Genomic DNA, 16,372 nt, shown 5'->3' on the forward strand with positions numbered 1-16,372 from the left:
CCGTTTGGGGTGGCAGGAACACGGATTCCCGTGGACGCAAACTCGTAGAGGTTATTGACAGTTTGGACCTGTGTGTTGCCAACGACGGAAGCCCCACTTTCTTCCGGCCTCCAGCCTCAGCGACAGCTGTAGACCTGACACTGCATTCACCTGACGTCCGCGTGAGTTGGTCAACAGCGCCTGATCGCATGGAAAGTGATCACTATCCGATTTTTGTGTTTGCTGCCGACTTTCGTATGCATGGTCCTAAAATAAGCAATGTGGTCAACTGGGACAAGTACAGAGAGCACCTAGAACGTGTTTCTGGTGATGTTGTTGACAAAATGATTTCTAGTAAGCTAGCAGCAACTACGGCGGTCAAGTTACCTGATCATTTTCCGGCCCCAGATTTAAAGCTCGGGAACCTTTGCGCAGCGAGAAGAAGGGCGGAGCGCCAACTCGTGCGGAAGAAGGACGACAGGCAACTGAAGACGACCTTCAATAGGCTGAATTTTGCTATTAGACGGCACACGAACAAGCTGCACAGGTCGCAATGGGCCTCATTCTGCGCTAGTTTGACCGTGTTCTCACCGATGAGGAAAATATGGCGAGTTATTGGCAGCCTTGCCGAAGAATCTCGCCCTTCGAAGCCTTTTGAAGTTCTTGCAATACGCAAGGAAAAACCTTTGCGTGCTTGGCAGAGGAATCTGCAGACGCACTCGTATGCGCTGATTCTGGAATAGATATATATATACACCACCTGCTTCCTCCAGGTCTATCATGGACGTCCCGTTCACGCTTCGTGAGCTTCAGACTGCGCTCAGTGGCCTGCGGCACCGGTGTGCACTAGGTCCCGACGGCATCACCAAATGCTGAATAATCTGCCCTTGCTACTCAGAAAGGAGCTCCTCAACTTCATCAATTGAGTTTGGGAGACTGGCGATGTTCCTCCGTCATGGAAGGTGGCACATGTAGTTCCAGTACTGAAGCTTGGCAAAGACATGACAGACCTTGCCTCGTATCGCTCTGTGTCATTGACCTCCTGTGTAGCTAAGCTGATGGAGAAGGTGGTAACTGAACGCTTATCGTGGTGGCTTGAGGACAGCAAGGCACTGCCAACATGTATGACATGATTCCACCGAGGTCTTAGTGCCCAAGATAGCGTCTTAGACTTGGTGAGCCACATTGAGCACCAGAGAGCCTTTTCACCTTAGCGATTTTTCTTGAGGTTGCGCAAGCTTACGACAGCGTGCTTCAGAGCTCAATTCTAAAAACAGTTTACAAGGCATGGGCATACAGGGCCATATGTTAAAATTCATTTACAAAGTTATAAGTGATCGCGCGGTTCGTGTACGGTTAGGGAGTACGTTAAGCGCCGAAAGGGTTCTACCACGAGGTGTGCCTCAAGGAAGTGTTCTTCCCCCAAGCTCTTTAACGTTGTAATGGCTGGCCTTCCCGATTCGTTGAAAAAAGTTGCAGGCAAGTGCGTATGTCCATTATGAAAAACCTGGAGCTCACAAACGACGACACAGAGGGGACACAGCGCTGTGTCCCCTCTGTGTCGTCGTTTGTTAGCGCCAGGTTTTTTCATAATGAACGTGTACCAACTAGCTCAACTTTCAGCCCTGTTGCGTATGTCAGTTTGTGCTGACGCCATCCGTATTTGGATTACTGGCTACCAACACAAGCGGTTAGCCCTGATAGCTCGACAGGCTCTACTTTCGGCACAAGCGTAGCTTCAAGGTGCAAGGTTGTCTCTGTCAGTGGAAAAATCTGGCTTTGTTCTGTTTCCAGGTATAGGAAGACGTCAAGCGCGGTTGAAGATAGACCCCGGTCACTCTTGCATCCGTCAATTCAACCACACGCGTTTCCTGAGCGTCATTATTGACTCCCGTCGACAGTGGCGAAAAGCTGTAGACGCGATTGTTTCATATATATCTTCTCGTCTCAATGTGATCCGTAGAATTGCACGTGAGCAGTGGGGAAATTATCCTTCTTCAATGGTCAAACTTCCTGAAGCGCTGGTGGTCAGTCGCATAATGTATCAATTACCTTTAATTCCCCCCTCGGCATCACAACTTGAACGTCTCGAAGTTGTCCACAAAAAGGGCCTAAGAAGAGCCATTGGAGTTCCCCAGGCGGCTGCGAATAAGGCAGTACTTCATGAGCCCCTATCGAAACCTCTTAGCCTTATCGCTTCTCAGAGACTATACTAATGCATCTTGACCGCCAAGGAGAGACGGTAGCTGGGCGATCCCCTCTCCAGCGGCTCTGCAAGAGATATGAGTCGAAGGCTTACTTGGCACTCAATACTCTTAGTTCTTTAGGCATTAATGTCCGGAGGCAAAGGAAATGGTTGAAACCCCCTGGTCTTTTCCGACCCTCAACTGTAAAGTCACAGTTCCCCATGTGAGCGCAAAGCGCAGCTCTCCGTTGGCAGCTACGCGTTCGCTTGTACTTCAGCACTTGGAAACAGAGTATGCCCGCCATCTTCAAATTTTTACGAATGATTCTGTGGACAAGGTCAAATAAGCTAGCGCAGCGGCTTTTTACACTCCTTCTTTGGACTGTAAGTGGTCCGTACGCTTTACTCCTGTCGTATCCTCCACAACGGCTGAAAGTGTTGCTATTGAGACGAATTTACGGAAGTTAGGGTCTTGTCCGCCTCAACTTGTTCTCATCCTAACTGATTCAAAATCTGCCCTTCAGAGGTTAGAGCGTGGATTCCCTACTGACGCCATGTCTATAAGCTCTCTGCGCTTGGTGCAGAATGTGCACTGCAGAGGCTTTACTCTACATTTCCAATGGGTGCCCTCTAACGTAGGATTCGACGCTAATGAGGTGGCAGACAATCTCGCCCATAAAGCTCTCTCAAGGATTCCATCAAAAAGTACCTCAAGATGGAAAAAAATCTCTACAGGAAAACGGCGCTCGATCACTTCAGTACCCTGTGGAGCGCGTCCCACAAGCCATGTGTGACCAAGGGACAGAAGATCTCAGGCGACCCTTCTACATCGAATTCGCACGGCCTCTGCTCGCACTCCTGCATGGATGCATAAGACGGGCATAGCATCGTATCCGCTCTGCTCTTTATGTGGTGTGTGTGCGGGGATATCGAACAATATATTATGTACTGCCCAGAGTACAACGCGGAAAGGCATGTGATGTTCGCTTCCTTCAAGAAGACAGGAACCCGTCACAGTACAGTTCAGGACATCGTCTACCCGAGTGGAAACCAGACATGCAGAAGGGAGGCTGCACGCCTTCTTTTAACATTTCTGCAGGACACGGGTCTTGTTTCTAAATGGTGACAGCAGGAACGGACTATGGCCTACTGTGATTGAATGTGTGCGTAGATGGTGTCTTCAGGAGTGGACTATGTTATACTGTGAGTGAATGTGTGCATGGATTGTGGCACTACAATGGTCTATGTTCTACTGTGACTGGATATGTGCATAGATGGTGACTTCTGGAGTGGACTGTGATGCGGACTGTGTGGATTGTGTGCATAGATGGTGACTGCGGGAGAGAATGTGTGTTATTATAAGACTGTGCGCATAGCGGGGTAGATGCGACAGGCTTTAGAACATTATTAATATAGAAGGGACGCTACGGTGGAGCAATTGCCGGCAGATAAAGCAAGGCTAACCCCAGCTGAAGCATTCAACACCTCAACTCACTCAACAACTACTCGATGAAATAGAAAACATCAGCTACGCAATGTATGCAGAATACATAGCAATATAACGTTTTTTTCTACAACCACAGGCTCTCTAGCAGCTACAAAGAGCGATCGACCATACTGAACAATCATCAGGGCAAGAGGACTATTGTGCTCAGCAGCAAAATCAGAATACGTAAGAATAAAAAAAACGTACACGGAAATACGTCTCTCAAATTACCCTGAAGCTCGGAAACGAGACAATACCTGAGAAAACGGAAGTCAGGGTGCTTGGAATGTGGCTGCAAAACACAGGACGATGTAGCAAAACCATCGCCTCTCCTAAGAATACAACAGAACAAGTCGCCAGGATCGTGCGAAGGATCAGCAGTAAAATGAAGGAGATGAGAGAATAGGAAACCCTAAGACACATAGAGAGTCTCGTCACAAGCAGAGTAACGTGCAGTCTCCCCTACCCGAGCTAAATACAAATCGGCACCATACTACGCAAAGCGTACAAAACGGCGCTAAAACTTCCAATGTCAACGCCAACCGAAAATCTAATGGTACTGGGAGTATCGAACACCTTCGACGAACTACGAGAAGCGCTTAACTAGACAAGCTCACTCAAACCACAACGGGAAGGCACCTAATGGAGAAATTACTCGTGGGCACACAAAAAGACAATGAGCAGATTAATAATGAAGACAGAAACAACACCCGGGTGAGATCCATACCCAGACACATGGACCCCAATATAAACCATGAAAGACGACAAACCATAGTCCGAGCACTCAGCAGGGAATTCAGCGACAATTCCAGCGTAGTCTACACGGGCGCAGCAAAGTACCGATACCAACGGAAAACGATCGCCGTTGTAACAGACGAAGGAGGGAAAGAAATAACCAGCGCAACGATAAAAAAACCCAAGCAAAGAGGCAGCTGAACAGGCCGCCATTGCTCTGGCAGTATCGCACGGCAGAGCAACATGACAGAACCTCAATATAGTGACGGACTCTAAACAAGCATGGAGAAACTACACAGGAGGCAGGATCGACAGCATCGCCAATCACATTCTACACACGACGAGAAGACACGTCAACACTAAATATAATATAGTATGGGTTCCGGGACATAAGGGGATGAGGGGCAAGGTGGCAGCAAACGAGTTAGGTCGAAGGTACGTAAAGCGAGCAGACTGAACACTTTGCACCACGAGCACCTTTGACCCTGTTACCCCCCCCCCCCCGTACTCAGACATACCCGGTCATTACAGGGGTCAGCGGAAACGCTACCCAGCACCACACAAAAGGCTATCCTAAGAGGAGGCGGTAGACTGGCGCAGACTACAAACCCGTACCTACCCGCACGTGCACAAACTACACAAGATTTTCCCTACACAATATGCAGACGAATGTCCGTGGTGCCAGGGTAAACCTACACTAGAGCATGTCACATGAACCTGCCCTAAGACAGACTTAGAGCCTTGAATAGACCACCCGAGTGTGACGCAGTGGGAGCACTTGCTGGCCAGCAAGGACGAGGAAGCGCAAAGATTTCTTGTACGCCGAGCCACGCTGGCAGCTGTCAAGTGCGGCATCCTGGACCGAGGATCGACCATGGCGCCCAGTGATCCGTAAGGGTGAAGAACATTTTCAATTTGTCGCAAATAAAGTTTTGTTCCATCCATCCATCGGCGGGACATAGCCGCAACGAATCGACTGATCCTCTTCAGTAGGTCCGGCAGCGGCATGGCAAACGGTTCTTGCAAAGGTGTACTTCATTTTGCCTACAGCCGCACGCATCACTGGCCCATATCTTTGAGCAATGTTCCTTCTTCAAGCTTCCATCACGGCAACTGCATCCTCACTGCTCCTCCCTTCAGTGATCGCTGTCACCCGACAGATGGCAATGAACCAAAAGGTTCGATAACCGCTTATCTGGCCTGTCTGGACAGCGCATGGCACAACAGCGGAACGCCATCGTCAAGGACTCGGCGGGACATAAAAGCGACGCATCGACCGATCCTCTTCGGTGGGTACGGCAGCGGCATGGCAAACGGTTATTGCAAACATGTGTGCTTCATTTTTCCTATAGCCGCGAGCATCGCTGGCCCATATCTTTGAGCAATGTTTCTTCAAGCTTCCATCACGGCAACTGCATCCTCACTGCTCTTCCCTTCAGTGATCGCTGTCACCCGACAGATGGCAATGAACCAAAAGGTTCGATACCCGCTTATCTGGCCTGTCTGGACAGTGATCATCGCTGTCTGGACAGCGCATGGCACAGCAGCGGAACGCCATCGTCGTGGACTCGGCGGGACATAAAAGCGACGCATCGACCGATCCTCTTCGGTGGGTACGGCAGCGGCATGGCAAACGGTTATTGCAAACATGTGTGCTTCATTTTTCCTACAGCCGCGAGCATCGCTGGCCCATATCTTTGAGCAACGTTCCTTCTTCAAGCTTCCTTCACGGCAACTGCATCCTCACTGCTCTTCCCTTCAGTGATCGCTGTCACACGACAGATGGCAATGAACCAAAAGGTTCGATACCCGCTGATCTGGCCTGTCTGGACAGCGCATGGCACAACAGCGGAACGCCATCGTCGTGGACTCGGCGGGACATAAAAGCGACGCATCGACCGATCCTCTTCGGTGGGTACGGCAGCGGCATGGCAAACGGTTATTGCAAACATGTGTGCTTCATTTTTCCTATAGCCGCGAGCATCGCTGGCCCATATCTTTGAGCAATGTTTCTTCTTCAAGCTTCCATCAAGGCAACTGCATCCTCACTGCTCTTCCCTTCAGTGATCGCTGTCACCCGACAGATGGCAATGAACCAAAAGGTTCGATACCCGCTTATCTGGCCTGTCTGGACAGCGCATGGCACAACAGCGGAACGCCATCGTCGTGGACTCGGCGGGACATAAAAGCGACGCATCGACCGATCCTCTTCGGTGGGTACGGCAGCGGCATGGCAAACGGTTATTGCAAACATGTGTGCTTCATTTTTCCTACAGCCGCGAGCATCGCTGGCCCATATCTTTGAGCAACGTTCCTTCTTCAAGTATCCTTCACGGCAACTGCATCCTCACTGCTCTTCCCTTCAGTGATCGCTGTCACCCGACAGATGGCAATGAACCAAAAGGTTCGATACCCGCTTATCTGGCCTGTCTGGACAGCGCATGGCACAACAGCGTACCGCCATCGTCGTGGACTCGGCGGGACATAAAAGCGACGCATCGACCGATCCTCTTCGGTGGGTACGGCAGCGGCATGGCAAACGGTTATTGCAAACATGTGTGCTTCATTTTTCCTATAGCCGCGAGCATCGCTGGCCCATATCTTTGAGCAACGTTCCTTCTTCAAGCTTCCTTCACGGCAACTGCATCCTCACTGCTCTTCCCTTCAGTGATCGCTGTCACCCGACAGATGGCAATGAACCAAAAGGTTCGATACCCGCTTATCTGGCCTGTCTGGACAGCGCATGGCACAACAGCGGAACGCCATCGTCGTGGACTCGGCGGGACATAAAAGCGACGCATCGACCGATCCTCTTCGGTGGGTACGGCAGCGGCATGGCAAACGGTTATTGCAAACATGTGTGCTTCATTTTTCCTATAGCCGCGAGCATCGCTGGCCCATATCTTTGAGCAATGTTTCTTCTTCAAGCTTCCATCACGGCAACTGCATCCTCACTGCTCTTCCCTTTAGTGATCGCTGTCACCCGACAGATGGCAATGAACCAAAAGGTTCGATACCCGCTTATCTGGCCTGTCTGGACAGTGATCATCGCTGTCTGGACAGCGCATGGCACAACAGCGGAACGCCATCGACGTGGACTCGGCGGGACATAAAAGCGACGCATCGACCGATCCTCTTCGGTGGGTACGGCAGCGGCATGGCAAACGGTTATTGCAAACATGTGTGCTTCATTTTTCCTACAGCCGCGAGCATCGCTGGCCCATATCTTTGAGCAACGTTCCTTCTTCAAGCTTCCTTCACGGCAACTGCATCCTCACTGCTCTTCCCTTCAGTGATCGCTGTCACCCGACAGATGGCAATGAACCAAAAGGTTCGATACCCGCTGATCTGGCCTGTCTGGACAGCGCATGGCACAACAGCGGAACGCCATCGTCGTGGACTCGGCGGGACATAAAAGCGACGCATCGACCGATCCTCTTCGGTGGGTACGGCAGCGGCATGGCAAACGGTTATTGCAAACATGTGTGCTTCATTTTTCCTATAGCCGCGAGCATCGCTGGCCCATATCTTTGAGCAATGTTTCTTCTTCAAGCTTCCATCACGGCAACTGCATCCTCACTGCTCTTCCCTTCAGTGATCGCTGTCACCCGACAGATGGCAATGAACCAAAAGGTTCGATACCCGCTTATCTGGCCTGTCTGGACAGTGATCATCGCTGTCTGGACAGCGCATGGCACAACAGCGGAACGCCATCGTCGTGGACTCGGCGGGACATAAAAGCGACGCATCGACCGATCCTCTTCGGTGGGTACGGCAGCGGCATGGCAAACGGTTATTGCAAACATGTGTGCTTCATTTTTCCTACAGCCGCGAGCATCGCTGGCCCATATCTTTGAGCAACGTTCCTTCTTCAAGCTTCCTTCACGGCAACTGCATCCTCACTGCTCTTCCCTTCAGTGATCGCTGTCACCCGACAGATGGCAATGAACCAAAAGGTTCGATACCCGCTGATCTGGCCTGTCTGGACAGCGCATGGCACAACAGCGGAACGCCATCGTCGTGGACTCGGCGGGACATAAAAGCGACGCATCGACCGATCCTCTTCGGTGGGTACGGCAGCGGCATGGCAAACGGTTATTGCAAACATGTGTGCTTCATTTTTCCTACAGCCGCGAGCATCGCTGGCCCATATCTTTGAGCAACGTTCCTTCTTCAAGCTTCCTTCACGGCAACTGCATCCTCACTGCTCTTCCCTTCAGTGATCGCTGTCACCCGACAGATGGCAATGAACCAAAAGGTTCGATACCCGCTGATCTGGCCTGTCTGGACAGCGCATGGCACAACAGCGGAACGCCATCGTCGTGGACTCGGCGGGACATAAAAGCGACGCATCGACCGATCCTCTTCGGTGGGTACGGCAGCGGCATGGCAAACGGTTATTGCAAACATGTGTGCTTCATTTTTCCTATAGCCGCGAGCATCGCTGGCCCATATCTTTGAGCAATGTTTCTTCTTCAAGCTTCCATCAAGGCAACTGCATCCTCACTGCTCTTCCCTTCAGTGATAGCTGTCACCCGACAGATGGCAATGAACCAAAAGGTTCGATACCCGCTTATCTGGCCTGTCTGGACAGTGATCATCGCTGTCTGGACAGCGCATGGCACAACAGCGGAACGCCATCGTCGTGGACTCGGCGGGACATAAAAGCGACGCATCGACCGATCCTCTTCGGTGGGTACGGCAGCGGCATGGCAAACGGTTATTGCAAACATGTGTGCTTCATTTTTCCTATAGCCGCGAGCATCGCTGGCCCATATCTTTGAGCAATGTTCCTTCTTCAAGCTTCCATCACGGCAACTGCATCCTGACTGCTCCTCCCTTCAGTGATAGCTGTCACCCGACAGATGGCAATGGACCCAAAGCTTCGACTCCCGCTTATCTGGCCTGTCTGGACAGTGATCATCGCTGTCTGGACAGCGCATGGCACAACAGCGGAACGCCATCGTCGTGGACTCGGCGGGACATAAAAGCGACGCATCGACCGATCCTCTTCGGTGGGTACGGCAGCGGCATGGCAAACGGTTATTGCAAACATGTGTGCTTCATTTTTCCTATAGCCGCGAGCATCGCTGGCCCATATCTTTGAGCAATGTTTCTTCTTCAAGCTTCCATCAAGGCAACGGCATCCTCACTGCTCTTCCCTTCAGTGATCGCTGTCACCCGACAGATGGCAATGAACCAAAAGGTTCGATACCCGCTTATCTGGCCTGTCTGGACAGTGATCATCGCTGTCTGGACAGCGCATGGCACAACAGCGGAACGCCATCGTCGTGGACTCGGCGGGACATAAAAGCGACGCATCGACCGATCCTCTTCGGTGGGTACGGCAGCGGCATGGCAAACGGTTATTGCAAACATGTGTGCTTCATTTTTCCTATAGCCGCGAGCATCGCTGGCCCATATCTTTGAGCAATGTTCCTTCTTCAAGCTTCCATCACGGCAACTGCATCCTGACTGCTCCTCCCTTCAGTGATAGCTGTCACCCGACAGATGGCAATGGACCCAAAGCTTCGACTCCCGCTTATCTGGCCTGTCTGGACAGCGCATGGCACAACAGCGGAACGCCATCGTTGTGGACTCGGCGGGACATAAAAGCGACGCATCGACCGATCCTCTTCGGTGGGTACGGCAGCGGCATGGCAAACGGTTATTGCAAACATGTGTGCTTCATTTTTCCTATAGCCGCGAGCATCGCTGGCCCATATCTTTGAGCAATGTTTCTTCTTCAAGCTTCCATCACGGCAACTGCATCCTCACTGCTCTTCCCTTCAGTGATCGCTGTCACCCGACAGATGGCAATGAACCAAAAGGTTCGATACCCGCTTATCTGGCCTGTCTGGACAGCGCATGGCACAACACCGGAACGTCATCGAAGAGGACTAGACGGCACATAAAAGCGACGCATCGACCAATCCTCTTCAGTGGGTCTGGCAGCGGCATGGCAAACGGTTATTGCAAACATGTGCGCGCCATTTTGCAGGTAGGCTAGAAATATGCTTCCAGGAGCGATGACCATTTTTATTGCTGCTGCCGGACCCCCAGCCCTTTAAGAATTCTGTTGCAACTGTCAGGCGATGTCGAGACTATAGTCCGGGCCCGGGAATATAGACATAAAATATGTTAACGGAACTGGTATCCGGACAAACGCGAATTAATGAAGAACTTTCGGTACTAAATTCAAGAATGGCTGCTTTCGAACAGCACTTAACGAAAATAGAAGCGGTAGATTCAACTGTAACTGACGCTCTTCCGCGAAATCATGATCTACAGCAACCTGTTGCAAGCCTTAAATAAGTGATTATCAAAACTGACCGCAAAAATGATGACCTGGAAAAAAGATGCCTTGGGAGTAATCTAATAATTTACGGCTTGAAAGAACCACCAGAAGAACCTTCCGAGGAATCGTTAGCTTCTGTAACAGAGCTGCTACCTTCCAAGCTTGGAATCCAATGTCAAGGTATTGAGCGCTGTCATACGCTTGGCACGAAAAGAAAAGAAAGGACAAGGCCAGTAATTTTAAAATTGCTAGAATTTAGAACTAAGCTTACCATCATTAAAAACGCCAGAAAACTAGAAGGATCTGATACGACTATTTGTGAAGACTTTTCTGCAAGTGTACCCAAAATTCGCAAGACTGTCGTACGAGTGTGTTGGTATCTGCAATCGGGCAGATAAATATAGATTGCAGTACATTTTCTGATTGCCTACAGTGTTCGTTACACTTGTTTAATTTATTTATTTACATTACCCCTGATGTCAGTGGCATTACAGAAGTGGGTTGGTAAATATACAAAAACAGAGACAAAACACAGTTGGTTACAAGAAAGTTTAAATAGCATATAGTTATACAATGTTAGCTATTGCTAACCGGAACTGCTCATAATTTATAATGCTAGCAACTTCTGCGGGAAGGTGGTTCCAGTCACATGAGGTTCGCGGCAGGAATGTCTGCGAGAAGCATTTCGTGTTGCTTGACACAATTCCGACTTTGAGATTATGATCAATGCGGCGGGATACATTAATTGGCTGAGGGATGAGGTGATCACGATGATGATACAGCTTGTGGAACAGGGCGAGACGAAACAATTTTCTACGCGATGTAAGTGTTGAGAGGCAGAGATTAGATTTCATACCAGTTATACTCGCAGTACGGTTGTAGTTAGCAAGGATGAAACGTACATAGTTATTCTGCACCATCTCAAGATCATTAATTAAGTTGCCATGAGCAGGATCCCATATAGGTGTTGCATACTCGAGTTTAGATCGTATTAGTGTTTTATAAGGCAATAGTTTGAAATTCGAAGGAACATTAAAAAAGTTACGACGTAAGTAGCCTAGCATGCTATTAGCATTTTTAATTATGTTCTCGGTATGAAGAAACCAATTCAGATTTGAAGTAATGTGAACGCCTAGGTATTTATATGACGAGATTGATTCCAACGAAATGTTATCAATGTAGTAGCGAGGCGGGGCGGAAGTTTTTCTAGGTACACGCATGGCTTTGCATTTGTTAATATTTAGCTGCATCAACCAATCTTTGCACCGGTTCCCTATTGTGTTGAGGTCTGAGTGAAGGCGAATTCCACTGGTGGATCCGAAGCAAGGCGCTCGAATCGCAAAAGAGCGGCCCAAACCGCCTCGGAGCACAGCGACCGTTGTCGGCCAGCGGAACATGCAGAGCGCACAGCGGAAGTGCTGGTTCCGGAAGTTGAGGTCTGGAAATTCTGGCGCCAAAATACGCGTAAGCAGACGTCGAGAGGCAGGCACTTCTTTCGCGATGGATCCTACCAGTCGCTTTGTTCATGTTACGCCTGAGGTGCACCGCATTTTGGTGAACCTCGTAGGTAATGAGGAGAACATTTATGCTCTAGGTAAGTTCATAAATGAATATATATCGCATGTCTGCAGAGTGCTTACGGGCCAATTTCCAACGAGGAAATTGCCCTTCGCAGGGCCTTCTGCGAAATGTTCCTCGAAAAATGCTTCGAAGAGGTACTTTTCATTGTCGCTGCTGTTGTCCGAGTGCGCGGACCGAGGTTCCGACGAGCTCTCGTCAGACAACGCGAGGGCTATTGCTATACCATACGATGCCATAATTTAGAGTTGTAACCGCTATGATGCAGGTGACGAAGACGACATACGCGCGCAAAACGCGCGCGCGTGAAGAACAGCGTTCAGGGTCCCCCGCTGACATTCCTGCACGCGCTAAAAATAACCGAAAATCACAAGTGTGTTTCGAAAGTGACGACGTCGCCGACTACAAGTTCCGGTGAGATCGGCCGCTGGTCGGCGGATCAACCTAGTGCGCTCCGTATGGAACGGAGTTGCTCCAAACGACCAGCGGAATTCGCGCGGTCGGTCCAGGTCGACCAGTGGAACTCGAATTCGTCGTCGCGGAGCAAGAAAAGCTGCTCCAGCACGACCAGTGGAAATCCCCATGAAGTAATGTAATGTCGTTAGCGTTAGTTATTTCTCTAAAAATGACGCAATCATCAGCGAATAGATGAATATGAGAGTTAATTCACAAGAGAGAGAAGATCATCAATGTGAATTAGAAACAGTGAGGGTCCAAGAACTGAACCTTTTGGAACCCCGGAAGACAGCTCGCTACAACTGGAGTTTTAACTAATAGCAAAAACAAATTGTGAGCGATTAAGTAGAGAACATTCAATCCATTTCAATCAGTTACAGTCAATGTTCAGTTGTTTTAGTTTGTGAAGTAAAAGTTTGTGACATACCTTGTCGAAAGCCTTTGAAAAGTCTAGAAATATACAGTCAGCTAGTGATGATAGGTCTAGAATACGATGCAGTGCATGTGTAAACGATATTAACTGTTTCGCAAGTGTAAAATGTACGAAAACTATGTTCCGCAGACGTCAAAAAGAGTTAGATTCGAGAAAATTAACAAGGTTGGTGAATATTATACGCTCCAGCATTTTGCAACAAGTACTGGTAAAGAATATGGGACGATAATTACTAGGGGATGCTTTTCTGCCGGATTTCTAGTCGGGAACCACCTTTCCGATTTTCCACACAGTAGGTAGCTTTTATTTGCCAAGTGATTGCTGAGAAGTTTGGTTAGTATATTGGAAGAATAAGAACTTTGGGTTAATGCAGTCGCAAACTGGAGCGGAATGAACACCGAGTGCATCAATAAGCTTATCGACACCAAGAGTAGCAACAGCTATAGGTGGCATGGAAACATAGTTGAAGTGGCGAGTTGTTGGCATATGTACATCAGACATGGCTGTAAAGTTGTCAGTGTATGCGCGGTTCAGAATCGTGGCGCAAATGTCGGAAGCAATGGGGTTGCCTGATAAGTCAGAAAAAGCTATGCTATCATCGGTGGAAGGATTAATGACCCGCCAGAATTTTTTCACATTGGTCGTTAACACAGAGGTCAGAACATGCGAGTGGAAGTGCTTTTTAGCGTCTTTGAGCTCTGAACATACGTGTTGGAAGCCGCCGTATACGAAGCCCAACGCTCACTAGTTGGCGAGAGGTTTGCGATGCGGTAGAGGAGTTTCTTTTTTGTTAGATAAACGCTTAATGTCATTATTGTACAGGGAGCGTTTGAGTGGGTGGTAACAGTGCGTTGAGGAATGTATTGTTCAGTGAGTTGGGAGACTTTAGCGGTGAACATGCTCTAGTTAGTTTCAACACTGCGGTTATCAAAGCTACCAAAGAAAACATCATTAAAAAGAGACAGCTCATTATTTATCCCCTGAAAATTTGTTTTTTGTAGTCCCGTATAATTTTTTCTTTCTGTTAGTATTCCGAGCGCCTAGGTTAATGTCAAATTGGATTAGAAAGTGGTCGCTGATGCCCGGCAGGTATGCATAGGCTATGTAGTAGTAGTAGTAGTATGTTTATTTGGCCATATTATATACAATATGCCCTCGAGGTGAGGCTAAAGGAGGTAGACCAAGCATACCTCCTGACAAGGTCTACACCCCGATCACACATCATGGAAAACGGGGGCCGAATGGACAAAAGATAAAAAACAATGAGCAAACATGATCACAATAGAAAATAGTTAATGATAGACAATAATAAATATCAATTAACAATAAACGAGACATTTCATAATATGCACATTCAAAAAAATAAAGGAAACAGAACACAAACACACACTCAAACTAAGTATACAGAATTAGCTGAAATTTAACCGGGGGGGAAAAGAATCGTCAGTTTTTTCTTGAATACAGACACACTATAACTTTCTAAAGCAATCTGAGTAAGATACTGGTAGGCATTACACAATGTTATAATTTGATAATCGGTTGTTTGTTTACCATAATTTGTTCTGGGTCTTGCAGTAGATAGGGCAACGGAACGGAACGTAGACCATACGCAACGTTTCTTGAATTATAAGTATTAGAAAAAGAGCTAAAGTCATGCTTGACTTTATAAAAAATGTGAAGAGCCAAACTAAAATTGTATGAATTAAAGAAATTGCGAACATGAAATGTTTCAAAAAGATTTGCTTCAACAGATGAACTTGAACTTAATAAACGTAGAGCTCTTCTCTGGAGAGAAAGCAATTTGTATGAATCAGTTTTGTTGCATGTACCGCAGACTAGGTTGCAATACACCAGGTGAGAATGAACAAGGGCAAAATATAACTGTTTTTTAACTTGTAATGGGAGGAGATGTCTAACACGATAAATAACAAATAAATCTGGCCATTTTTTGTCTAATGTAGTTTATATGATCACTCCAACCCAAATCGCTACGAAAAAACACACCAAGGAACCGGCAACTATGAACTTGCTCGATGTTAAAGTCATTAAAAAATAGTTTGATGTGATGATCTAATGGTTTGTTTTTTGGATGGAAGAGCATAAACTTTGTTTTGTTTACGTTTAATTGAAGTTGATTAACATAGAGCCAAACCGCTAACTCCTCAAGCCAGGCATTACATTGGTGTTCAATTACTTGGAGACTGGAGCCGGAAAAAAAAGACATTAGTATCGTCGGCATACATCATGATATTAGGAGTTAATGGAATGTTTACAATGTCATTAATATAGAGAATAAATAAAAGTGGTCCCAAAATTGAACCCTGAGGGACACCGAATTTTATCATACCAAAACTGGATTTTACATCATGAATCTTAGTGTACTGTATCCGTGCAGTTAGATGACTTTCCAAAAGTGAATTTGCCACTCCACGGATCCCGTAAGTCTTCAATTTATGGAGCAGTATTGTATGTTGCACAGAATCGAAAGCTTTGCGTAGGTCAAGAAAAATTCCAACAGAAAAAAGCTTAGTTTCAAAATTGTTAATTATAGAGTTTTTAATATCTAACAGAGCAGATTCTGTTGATTTACCGGCCTGAAAGCCATACTGTTGGGGGCAGATAAGATGTTTACCTTGTAAGAAATTGTTTAGTCGCCTATAGAGTACACGCTCAGCTAACTTCGAAAACAGTGGCAATACCGAAATAGGACGGTAATTATTTGGGTCATTTTTGTTGCCTCCTTTGAATAAAACGGTAACGCGCGCGACTTTTAATTTGCTAGGGAATACACCAGAAAGTAGCATTCTGTTACAAATATGCGTAAGAGGGCCAGCAATAATATTTACAGCACATTTGATAGGAAAAGCAGCAACTTCGTCATCTCCAGGTGAGCAGGTGTTCCTGAATGAATTAATGATAGAAATAACTTCATCCACTGAAGTAGGGGACAAAAATATAGATTCAGTACTGCAAGAGGGTAAGTATGAGTCGACAGTCCGGGTTGAATGACAGCTAGCAGAAGGTCGGTATGCTCCGGCAGCTAAAAAGTGTTCATTCAGCATATTGGCAAGTGAAACTCCAGCATAATTCACCCCATTGACTTTCAGCTCAGAGGGAAGACAATTCTTCCTGTTCCCTATAATAACGTTAATACCTTGCCAAAGTAATTTAGGATTGTGTAAGATTGACGAAAACTTATTAATATAGAAAAAAGATTTAGCT

This window comes from Amblyomma americanum, chromosome 9 (assembly GCF_052857255.1).
Source record: "Amblyomma americanum isolate KBUSLIRL-KWMA chromosome 9, ASM5285725v1, whole genome shotgun sequence".
In the NCBI taxonomy this organism is placed as follows: Eukaryota; Metazoa; Arthropoda; class Arachnida; order Ixodida; family Ixodidae; genus Amblyomma; species Amblyomma americanum.